The following is a 10,276-nucleotide window of genomic DNA, read 5'->3' on the forward strand; positions in this document are numbered from 1 at the left end:
CATAATATATGCTAAAGGGTTCAAGGAAATAGACAGAGGATAACAGACCCTTTGTCCTGCTGTTTCTGTGCATGATTTGCAAATAGTTGTTTAATTCTGACAGTTTTCTTTTGATATGTTGCTTGTATGGTTTTAACTGTGGCTTTTCTAGTGGACTTTTAAATTGGTGGTACACAACATTCTACTGAAGTTAAATGTTTATTCTAGAATTTTCAACCCATTATATGCAACTTGAAGCAGGATTTATTTCTGTACACTCTCTCAAGTGCATAAATATGTTCAATGGCTAACAGTTCCCTTTACTGGACTAGTGGCCTAAATAGTAAGCTTTTATTATTATTATTATTTATTATTATTATTATTATTACTATTACTATTATTATTATTATTTGGTATCCTCCTGCCACCACAATGGAAAATATTTTCAGGGCAAAAACCTGTTTTGATGTGTTTCTTGCAAAACACAGAATTGCTCTTGGACTCTACACAGATACAGTTTGGAGTTCTGTCACTTTCTACAAAATCTTTGATTAGTCATACTTACCAACAGAAGTTGCCAACTGCCTTCACAACGCGTATCAGATATACATGTAATATACAAATACACACACACATACACCTCATACGTATATAAATTACTGACCTATGAGATTTTTTTATTTTTTTTTTTCTGAAATGCTAAACAAGGACATCTCTCATTGCTTTAAACCAAACACCATTCAAGCAGGACAACTCTTTTTTTTTTTTTTTTTTTTTTAAATATTTTTTTAACAGTACATAGTCAATTCCCTAAATCTATATTAACATAGATTTAACATAGAACACTGGCCATGTGCTTATCATTTGCTATCTGTTAATTTTTACAGTCTGTTTCACTTCTTACCCTATTGATACTTTCAACTTAATAGGGTTTTTTGATGCACATATAATGTATTATCCCTGCCTGTGTTTGAGGTTTAATATCATTTTAGCCCAAGGAGCTGATTCAGAGATTCTCATTCAATTGCAATTTATTTGCATGTATGAAGCACATCTCTGTCATTGACATAGACAACATTGAAATGCTGGTTGTATTCAAATGTCTATGTATTATTATATTCAAATCTTTTTTTTCTCAGACAGGACTCATAGTTCCAATATGTTTTGTTCTGAGGAACACAGAAACTGTTAAGCTTCTGTGATGGTTGTATTACCTCCAGTGTTTGCTTATTTGCTATTTATGTTCATTATTTCAACTGTGCTTGCCCATTAAACATAACCCACAAAATATGCTCTCACCCTAATTAAATTAGGTGGTGATACACTCTGTTGTTGGCAGTGAAAGCTGACTCACTTGATAATGTTAAATTTATACGAGAATACATATGGCTTTCATATCTACTAGAAATCTGCATATTTTTTATAAAATCTAAATTTCTCATAACAATAGTATTGAGTGAACAAAAATAATATTTTTGTATTAGTCTGGGGGGGGAGAACTGCATTTTTTTTCATTATGTCTTTCCTAGTTCGTTAAATTATGGGAAGCACTTTATAACCTAACAGAAAAAAAAAAAAGTAAAATGACTAAAATTTCAGGTCATATTTCAAACTGCAAGTTTTTTTCCTAACATGAAGATAAAAAGCTATCAGACACAACTCCCAGAGAAGGGGTGAGTCTTAGGCATATTAAGTCTTTAAATCTGGGCTGCTTTTTTTTTTTTTTTTTTTTTTTTTTTTCTCCATATTGTTTTATAAGTTACTGCAGTTACTAATCAGATGCAGGAATCGCTGCCTGAAAATAATAATGTAAGATTAGGCTGAATGACCTTTATGATTCTTTCTGGCTTCACCCAACTCTCTCTCTGAGCAAAGAACCATCTCTGTTTTTCTCCTGTGGCCATTTGGTCTATCAATCATTTTGCGTTAGCCTGAGACAAATAAAATGACACGAAGGCAAATTAGAAACCAGTATTTGTACCAGAAAATGCAAAAGATGTTAAAAATTTAATATCCAGTTTACATGCCTGCTTGTACAACATGTGCCAAGTCTTCATGAATCCAGACACTTGAACTTGTCATGATTGAACACAGAAATTTATATAACTAAAACTCAAAGCCCTTTTAAATAATCCAATAAAAGGAGCAAAGCTCTCACACAAAACCTGTGGTTTGATCCTCTCTTCACCCTGCTGGACACTCAATATTTTGTTACCCTGACATATATAGCAATGGTGGTCTGGAGTTACTCACAGTCTTGAAGTTCCTGAAGAACCTTTATCTTGATATTTTCTTCTGTGCTACTAGAGAATCATGACTTCCTACTTGATGCAGTACATTGCTCTGCCATCCAGTGTTTGGTAGTGGGCAGGGGAAAAGAACAACAATTCATCCTTCTGATGTAAAATATTGCTAGTTTTAAGTAACTTTTTTGCACAGGAAGGTACAAGTACTGCTATTGTCTCTGCCATTAAAATGCTGTATAAGCACTCTAATCACAGTTCAACACAGAGTTTGATCATGCAACACACAGTTGCATGATCACATCAAATGAGATAGTTTGAATATAATGAATCTAACACAGTGTCTGCACTCATGATGCAGTATGCATCACATGTGCTTAGCTTTGAGAGTTGGGTAAATGATACAAAAGCTTTTAATCCTGCTTTAATTTAAATTTGTAATTCAGTCATTACAGCTAGAATTTATGTCTCAAAAACAGTATCTGTGAACTTCTTATTGAGAACTTCCAGAGTAGTAGAGAAAACAAAAACATGAGCTGTTTCCATAGACAGAACAATAGCATTTCTACAGCATCTCTGCATAAAAAGAGGAGGATCTTCTGTGAGCAACATGTTTTTAATTCTGGACAGCATGTATTAACAGTCTATCCAATTAACAGTATTAACAGAGTCATGAGGCAGTCATACTAATGAGGAACAAGTGGTAACTTTCAGGTAGGTGACCATCCATTTCATCTCTCTGCCTTGAGCAGACTATTCCTCTACATCTGCCCCTGGAACAGCTAGATGTGAGAAATTGTATTAATTAGCTTAATTGACTTGTCTCCTCTTGATGAACTCTGAAGCTGCAACTTGTCTTGTCAGCTGCACCTGCAGTATGCTAACATCTCAAATTTCCCAAACCCAAACAGGACAGCCTGCCTTCTATAGAAGGATTAGTGGTGTAGATGGCCTGTTCATAGAAGGTGGTGTTTTACATGCTAGCAAAAAAGTGAACAAAACTCCTAACAACTCCATACATCCAATGCACAATAGCTATGACTGCTCACAGGAGTAGTCTCAACATGCTTGCTAGTGCAATTACATCCTCTGCAACAAGAAACATGTAAACAATGTTATGTTAATTTTACACGTCCTTCTCTCCCTCCCGCAAGCTTCGGGTAACACTGGAATATGATATATATATATCATGTATGGTATTCATATATGTAGATGAAATATACATATATTATGTTTTTATATATATATATATATAATATAATATTATATTATTATTATATATAATAATATATATTATAATTATTATAATATATAATATATAATAATATATATATATATTTCATCTACAAGATGGTTCTTTAATTAAAAAGTTGAGAAATTCCATATAGAGGATGTGATACTATTCACGTCAATCTTATTTGTTTGTAAGATGCACCCATTTCAAGAAGCAGTAAGATATGTTCGTCTTAATTAATTTAAATATTCTCAAATATTAAGGGTACTTGTTAACTTGCAAAAAGACCCCTAGGAACTGAGGTTAATCATATAGGATGACCAAGAAGTAAAAAAAAAAAGATAAAAAACATTCTTCAGAGAAGTAACTGGAGAAGTGGAATGGAAGTGCCTGTCAGTTTGACCTCAGTGCCAGGGAAGCTCATGGAGCAGATCCTCCTGAGAGTCATCACGCAGCACTTGCAGGGCAAGCAGGCGATCAGGCCCAGTCAGCATGGGTTTATGAAAGGCAGGTCCTGCTTGACGAACCTGATGTCCTTCTATGACAAAGTGACGCGCTGGGTGGATGAGGGAAAGGCTGTGCATGTGGTCTACCTTGACTTCAGCAAGGCTTTTGACACCGTCTCCCACAGCATTCTCCTCAAGAAACTGGCTGCTCTTGGCTTGGACTGGCGCACGCTTCGTTGGGTTAGAAACTGGCTGGATAGCCGGGCCCAAAGAGTTGTGGTGAATGGAGCCAAGTCCAGTTGGAGGCCAGTCACTAGTGGCGTCCCCCAGGGCTCGGTGCTGGGGCCGGTCCTCTTTAATATCTTCATCGATGATCTGGACGAGGGCATCGAGTGCACCCTCAGTAAGTTCGCAGATGACACCAAGTTAGGTGCGTGTGTCGATCTGCTTGAGGGTAGGAAAGCTCTGCAGGAGGATCTGGATAGGCTGCACCGATGGGCTGAGGTCAACTGCATGAAGTTCAACAAGGCCAAGTGCCGGGTCCTGCACCTGGGGCGCAATAACCCCAAGCAGAGCTACAGGCTGGGAGAGGAATGGTTGGAGAGCTGCCAGGCAGAGAAGGACCTGGGAGTGATGGTAGATAGTCAGCTGAATATGAGCCAGCAGTGTGCTCAGGTGGCCAAGAAGGCCAACAGCATCCTGGCTTGTATCAGGAACAGTGTGACCAGCAGGGCTAGGGAGGTGATCATCCCCCTGTACTCAGCTCTGGTGAGGCCGCACCTCGAGTACTGTGTTCAGTTTTGGGCCCCTCGCTACAAGAAGGACATGGAGGTGCTTGAGCGGGTGCAGAGAAGGGCAACGAAGCTGGTGAGGGGCCTGGAGAACAAGTCCTACGAGGAGCGGCTGAGGGAGCTGGGCTTGTTCAGCCTGGAGAAGAGGAGGCTTAGGGGTGACCTTATCGCTCTTTATAGGTACCTCAAGGGAGGCTGTAGTGAGGTGGGGGTTGGCCTGTTCTCCCACATGCCTGGTGACAGGAGGAGGGGGAATGGGCTTAAGTTGAGCCAGGGGAGTTTTAGGTTAGATGTTAGGAAGAACTTCTTTACTGAAAGGGTTATGAGGCATTGGAACAGGCTGCCCAGGGAAGTGGTGGAGTCACCATCCCTGGAGGTCTTCAAAAGACGTTTAGATGTAGAGCTTAGGGATATGGTTTAGTGGGGACTGCTAGCGTTAGGTCAGAGGTTGGACTCGATGATCTTGAGGTCTCTTCCAACCTAGAAATTCTGTGATTCTGTGAAAGAAGAGTCAACACTTGAATGCAATTAAACTTGTGAGAATGTATGCTTATAGTGCATAATAGTCTGTGTTACACAATGAATTTGAAATTCTCCTTTTGTTAGACATAGCTAGCAGTTGGACCACTTTTTTTTAAATGTATATGGTCTCAGTTACTTAACACTCGGATTTTCACTCTCTTCTTACTTTCTTGCTTTACTCGTGTTAAACAATTTATTTTGGAACTAGATATCACCAGATATTTGTGCAGCAGCTAGCACAACAGTGCTGGGTAAAGACGTAATACAAATTATGGATAAATACAGATGATATTCATGACCTTAGGCAGGTTAAGGGATGATAGGGAGGTCAACATAAAATATTATTTCCACCTGAATTGCTCCTTGAAAATGTCGTATCTACTTCAATAGTACTAAGATTTCATGATAAATTTTAAATTTGCAGTTGAAACTATTCCCATTAAAGTTCATTTTGAGCCTTAAATTTGTGGGCTTTGTAAAGAAAACATGCTTTAATCTCTCAGTGTTGGCTCTGAGATCTGAGACCATCCTTGCTGTCAATAGGAGTAATTAAAAAGAACGGGAAAGGGGAATTACCTGTCCTTGTTTTTTGATCAAGAAAGCAAAGTAAAGATTTTGGATATGATATACTATAATTAGCATCAGTTTTAATTGGAAGCAAGATAATTTCCACAGGTTATATTGTCAGCAGGATACAGAAGCCTTTTGGCTATACTTTTTTTATACTTTTTTTTTTTTCTTGTCATTTAAACTGAACTTGTTCAAGAAAGGAAAGATGTAGTTAAAAAAAAAAAAAAAAACACCAAAAAAACAACAAACAAAACAGAACATACAGAAGGTATATAAAGACAGCCCCAGAGATCAGAAACACACACACATACACACTTAGAATTTAGATTCATTCCAGGCATGGGGGTTGTGGGGAGAATGACTTTCATTTAGATGCTGATAACCCGGGGAGGTTAAAGAAGTCCTAGTCCCCACAACATTGTCTGCTTCTCCCTGTTTCACGGTTTCACACTAATGACTTACATTGTGTCCACAACGCAGCACTGCAGAGCTCTCAGTTTCCCCTAATTAATAAAGCCTAACTGCAACTAACAAATGGAGCTTGCTCAGCTATTTTCCTATACTACAGTTCTGTTGAAGTATGTGTGATGCATTGACACATGCTTTCTGATGGTGAGGCCAAGTGCTATGGCCCTGTTTTTAGGCAATGACTGGAATACAGGAATCTGTATTTTTCACCTCTGTTAGGAAAGGTGACCCTGCTTCTTCCCTCTCATTAAATGTGATTTTTCTCAAGGCAGTAGAGGCTGTACAGTCCCAATGGCTGAGATTATAAGAGCTAAGTGTCCAAAGCAGTGCTAAAACTTCAGTGTTTGATGTTTTGTGTTGGTTTGCTCATGTTTTAAAAAGGGAATGATTCCCACTTCATTTAAGAACTATTTTGACCTGTCAGACTAAAAGAGGGCTACTACTTTTACTTTTCAAGAGGATCTTTGTTCTTCTCTATTTCTTCCTGACTACTTTCTGATCAGCACAAACTGAGACATCTTGACTATTGCCTTAACCATACAAAGCTATGGTATATTTATGAAGCCATTAGCATGGTCAGAGATTACTATTACACATGGAAATCTACCTATAATCCATAGAATCATAGAATCATTCAGGTCAAAAAAGACCTCTATGATCATCTAGTCCAAGCTTTAACCTAGCACTAGTCCATCAGTAAACCATACTCCAAAGTTCTGCATCTACACGTTTCTTGAAGTCCTCCAGGGATGGTGAATCAACCACTTCTCTGGGCAGCCCATTCAGTAACCCTTTCAGTAAATACATTTCTCTTAATACTAAGAGACAACCTAAACCTCCCCTGGCATAACTTGAGGCTATTTTCCCTCGTCTTATCACTTGGTGCTTGGGAGAAGAGCCTGATTCCCCACCTCACTACAACCTCCTTTAAGATAATTGTAAAGTACAGTTAGGTCTCCCCTGACCTTTCTTTTCTCCAAGATAAACAACCCTAGCTCCCTCAGCTGCTCCTCATAAAACTTGTTATCCATTCAACTCCATTAGTAATTTTTCCACTAGTAAGGTTAGGTTCCACTTGCACGTCTTTGTGCAGCAGTCTTTTTTAAATATACATGCATAGAAACATGACACGCAGTCAGACATTACTAGTTAATGTTTCTTAATGAATTATAGCAGTTTTTTACAGGACTATCTTCAGCTAAGGTTATCTCAGAACTGAAGACTCAGGGATGAGTCTCTACTACATGTTGCATTGTGTTTTGTTGTTCTGCAGGTGCTTTTCTTGAGGAAGAAAGATAAGATAGGACTGGACTTCAGCCAGAAAATGACAACCAATGCCTCCTCTTCTCCAGAAATCATTCCTTTCTTTTTCATTTGTCTCTTATTTCTATGACAGAAGCACAACCTTTTCTGCGTACCTGAATATGACTTTTAGCACACAAGCACAAACTAACACAGCATACTCAGTGTCACTGCTCTGGAAAAAAAATTTCCTTCTGGAGTATTTTTTTGATTTTCAGTTGCCTAACTACATGCTTTGCATTTCTATAAAGGCTTGGGATGTACTGTTTTGGTAACTCAAAATAAGACACTACTTACTATGGATAATGTTCCATTATGTTCATGAAGTCTCAGAATGGTTTACGGTCCCCATCTATCGGTAGGTGTACAGTCTCAACTTCTTTGCATTAACTTATCTTGAGCAGGATCTTAAGTCACCTGAAGATAAACACTTTTTTAAAATTATTTATTTATTTTTTTTTGAGGGGGGGAGCGGGTCACACAAATATATAGTCTAGCTCTAGATTTTGATTCATAGAATCACAGAAACATTAAGGGTGGAAAAGACCCCCAAGATCATCTAGTCCAACTGTCCCTCAACCACTAATATTACCCAATAAGCCATGTCCAATAAGCTATGTACCCTTGCAACCATTTGACAAACATAGCTGCAGCTATCAAATTTCCTTGACTTAAATGCTTAAAAATAAAAAAGTCAGAATTTTACATGGCATTGGAAAACCATCTCTTTGGTTTTAAATGTGAATTGTTGGTGAAAGTCAAAGGTTGTTCTCCAGATCATCTCAATGTAAGCTAATGATATATGTGAGTGAAACAGAATTATGGTAATAACTGTTTATGTCACAAAATTGGGAGCCAACATCAAAACATGTCACCAAGATATAAGGATGAAGAGCTGTAATATGTAGAAACAGAACTGGGACAGAGTCTTTTTCTCAAATCGAAGTCTTTTTATAGGCCCCTATCAGCTGAAGATGACTGAAGATGAGAGCTTTGTATTGTGGTCAAAATCACAGGGCTCTTGTGAGCAACACATGAATGCAATAAATCCACAGGAAACTGAAATTCTTGTATTTCTAAGTCGAAGTTCTTCTATCAGAGACATGAAGCCAGAATTGACATCATGTAGGGTTCAAATCAGACCACCCTTGACTGTCATATCATTCACATCCAAAAAAATGAATTCTACCTAGGATGATGTAAAGGAGAGATGACTGGGGAATGTAGAGACCTTCAGTGGAAGGAGAGGGACTAAGGAGACTATGAGGAGAGACTGAGTTCATCTTTCTAGTAAAATAAACTGTAAGATATTATTGGTATGAATAAAAACTCTGGCAGATTACTGCCGAGGTGGAGAAAGGAAATGAAAGTAAAGGAAATGTGGTTTTAAGAGCAGCTAAAATTAAACTTAGAATGGAGATGAGAGGTTTCTTGCTACCAGAAGAGGAAACTTCTGGTCTCACTCTCAAGCTCCCCCTCAAGAGTCATGGTCTAAAGAAACATCACTGACTTTTAGATGGAACTAGAAACGTTTTTTGTTGTTGTTGTTGTTTTCTCTTTTGTTTTGTTTTGTTTTGTTTTGTTTTGGAGGGGGAGGGGATCTATATAAACTTTTGACAATAAATAAGTCAGCTTTTTGGAAAGTTGTCTTCTGGAATTGCAAATCAGGAAAGCATGTAGTGTAGCAAAGTGTCTCCATTACTATTCATTATGCTCTTTTTGAAATCCGTACCTTTCTACATACAGTTTTGTGGTCTTAGCTTTTTGTATGTTTGTCATTTTAGAATACTGTTTGGAAGAAAGATATTCATCTGTAAAAAGCTCCTAGATAGAATTTACACAAAAATGAGATGTACTTATTATTGTGCTCTGTAACTGCTGAACACTGAAGAAAGCTTTTCTTCATAGTTGCTATTATGACTGCATAGTATAAATCACTAATAAATATGACTAGATGTATAAGGCCAGAAAATGTGAGATGATTATTATGATTTATTTCTTTTTTAAAATCAATATTATGTAGTTGTAAAGATGCTTTTTTCTTTCTCTTGTGTCTTCGAGGAGCTCCAGAGCCTAGTTCCTAAGAACATGAGCACAGGCAAAGTAGCAGGAATATCCTTTGGACCCATAAAAAGAAATATGAGTAAGTGGTACTTCATTTAGTCTACTCCATATAACTGCATTTTGATGTCCATGATCCACATGCTAGAGACAATTATATTTCTACTAAATCTCTTCCTCCCCCTTTTTTTTTTAAATTTGTTTATAGATTGAAAATTAACTGAAACTGAACAAATACTGAAGATCACTCTACTGTGTGAGGATTTTCTAAGGCGATGTCCCCAGAGGAAATAAAGGTTGTTTTAACTAGGCAAAATGCTAGTGTAGTCTATCCATGTACCCAGATCTGTAAGTAAATAAAGTAATATTCATCAATGGATCTAAAAGGTTTTTCATATTTCAGAGTTTCTCAGCTGGAAACCCACCCAAATAACAGAGAAAAACAATATGCTTTTTTTTTTTTTTTTTTTTTAATTAAAATGTTCACACTATTTCATGTTGTACTGCTTTTTATTTTAAAAGTCTACTCATAATGTTTAAATGTTTAAATGCTTATAGGTCTATGGTGTTTTAAATCAGAAAATTAATGTCTCTGCAGGTGACAATGGATTCCACTGCATATAAAGCATGTGCAGCTGACAGACACATATAGTTCATTAT

General features: G+C 37.3%; 1 protein-coding gene across 1 annotated transcript in view; it reads left to right on the plus strand.

The window, feature by feature from the left end:
• LOC311429858 (uncharacterized protein) overlaps positions 1 to 9,948 on the plus strand; it is a 184,454-nt gene extending 174,506 nt beyond the window's left edge. The window contains exons 5-6 of the transcript XR_014688419.1: positions 9,617 to 9,698; positions 9,825 to 9,948. The gene's annotated coding sequence lies outside the window, so the exon portion shown is untranslated. The remainder of the gene's footprint in view (positions 1 to 9,616; positions 9,699 to 9,824) is intronic.
• The last annotated feature ends 328 nt before the right edge of the window (positions 9,949 to 10,276 follow it).

Source organism: Aythya ferina (genome assembly GCF_964211825.1).
Source record: "Aythya ferina genome assembly, chromosome: 1".
In the NCBI taxonomy this organism is placed as follows: domain Eukaryota; kingdom Metazoa; phylum Chordata; class Aves; order Anseriformes; family Anatidae; genus Aythya; species Aythya ferina.